Source organism: Arachis duranensis, chromosome 5 (assembly GCF_000817695.3).
Source record: "Arachis duranensis cultivar V14167 chromosome 5, aradu.V14167.gnm2.J7QH, whole genome shotgun sequence".
Lineage (NCBI taxonomy): Eukaryota > Viridiplantae > Streptophyta > Magnoliopsida > Fabales > Fabaceae > Arachis > Arachis duranensis.
The window spans coordinates 70575544-70577530 of NC_029776.3; the positions used below are offsets into that span (position 1 = coordinate 70575544).

Consider the following 1987-nt stretch of genomic DNA (forward strand, 5'->3'; position numbering starts at 1 on the left):
TTTAATTTCTGCACTCTGTTATTTGCCTTTCTTTCTTTATGCCTTTAAATTCAAGCAACTAACTCACTGACCCACTAACTATTTGATTTAATTCCTCAACTGCTCTAACCATACTCTTTCATTTAACCAAGAGTATTTCACTTGTTTGTTGCCTGTGCTGTGTTCTTGTATGACAGGTAGGAGAGGAGAGACATCAACTCCTCCATATACCGAACCAGAGAGGACCCTTCATAAACTTAGAAGGGAAGCAAGAGGGAAAAGAGTACTGAGAGAAGGAGAATCTGAAGGAGAATCTAAGGACAATTTTGAGGAAGCTCTAGATCTCAACATGGATAGAGAAGTTCACAACCATGAGAGAGCTGATGGAAACAATGCCATTCCTGAGAGGAGGGTTCTTGGTTCATACATAAACCCAACCTCTGGGAATTGTGGTAGCAGCATTCAGAAACCACCCATTCAGGCCAACAATTTTGAACTCAAACCACAGCTAATATCACTGGTGGAGGATCATTGTTCATTTGGTGGTAGTGCTAATGAAGATCCAAACCAACATCTCACAAAATTTCTGAGAATTTGCGACACTGTGAAGTCCAATGGAGTCCAGGAAGATGCCTATAAACTGCTCTTGTTCCCATTTTCACTTAGGGACAAGGCAGCTAAGTGGCTATAATCATTCCCAAGGGGGAGCCTAACAACCTGGGATGAGGTGGAAAGCAAGTTTCTGGCACGTTTCTACCCCCCACAAAAGGTCAATAGGCTTCGATCTGAGGTTCAGACTTTTAGACAACAAGATGGTGAAAACTCTCTACGAGGCATGGGAGAGGTTCAAGGATTTGACAAGGAAATGCCCACCAGACATGTTCCATGACTGGGTGCAATTGCATATTTTCTATGATGGACTTTCTTATGAATCAAGGAAAGCTGTAGACCATTCATCAGGAGGTTCATTGAACAGGAAAAAGACTGTGGAAGAAGCCATTGAAGTGATTGAGACAGTGGCTGAGAATGAGTACTACTATGCTTCAGAGAGAAACAACACTAAGGGAGTCATGGAGCTGAACCATGTTGATACAATTCTAGCCCAAAACAAGGTGTTTGCCAAGCAACTAGCAGAGCTCACCAGGAATTTAAAAACAAATCAAGTGGCTGCAATACACACACAAGATCAAGAGGAAGTAAGTACTGAAGGAGGTGATTGGGAAGAGGCCAACTATGTGGGGAATCAACAAAGGCAACCATATGATCCACATTCCAACACTTACAACCCAGGCTGGAAAAACCACCCAAACTTTGGGTGGGGAAACCAGCAAACCCAACCACAAAACCACAAAACCTTACAACCCCAACCAACATAACAATTCCACATACCAAAACTCCAACCAAAGATCATACCAAGCCACACAAACACTTACTCCCAACCACCGCTGAGCAAGCCAAGGAACTGCAAAATAAAGGCATGCTGGAAACATACCAACCAAAAGCACCATTTCCTCAGAGGTTAGGAGGAGGTGAAAAAGGGAAAACATATTCAAGGTTTTTAGAGACATTTAAGTCTCTCCATGTCAATATTCCCTTTCTTGAGATTCTCCAGCAGATGCCTACACATATCAAGTATTTGAAGGAATTGCTGAGCAAGAAAAGAGTTTTGAAGGGAGGACAAACTGTAATCATGAACAAAGAATGCAGTGCACTCATCAAGAAGGATATGGTCTCTAAGAAAACAGACCCAGGAAGTTTTCATATCCCCTGCATCATAGGGGAAACAAAAATTGACAGAGGATTCTGTGATCTAGGAGCTAGCATAAATGTGATGCCTCTGACTCTTATGAAGAGGCTACAACTAAATGAGGTGAGGTCCACTGATGTAATCATACAACTGGCTGACAAAACTCAGAAGCAAGCTGAAGGGGTAGTTGAGAATGTGCTGGTGAAAGTGGGAAATTATTTCTTCCCCACAGACTTTGTCATTTTGGACATAGAGGAAAGC

The 1987-nt window shown here is 42.3% G+C and overlaps 1 non-coding gene across 1 annotated transcript; it reads right to left on the reverse strand.

Annotated features, from left to right (window-relative positions):
• Positions 1-754: 754 nt before the first annotated feature.
• LOC127748279 (small nucleolar RNA R71) lies at positions 755-859 on the reverse strand. Its single transcript, XR_008010221.1, has one exon. It is a non-coding gene; the product is annotated as a small nucleolar RNA R71 (small nucleolar RNA).
• Between the last annotated feature and the right edge of the window lie 1128 nt (positions 860-1987).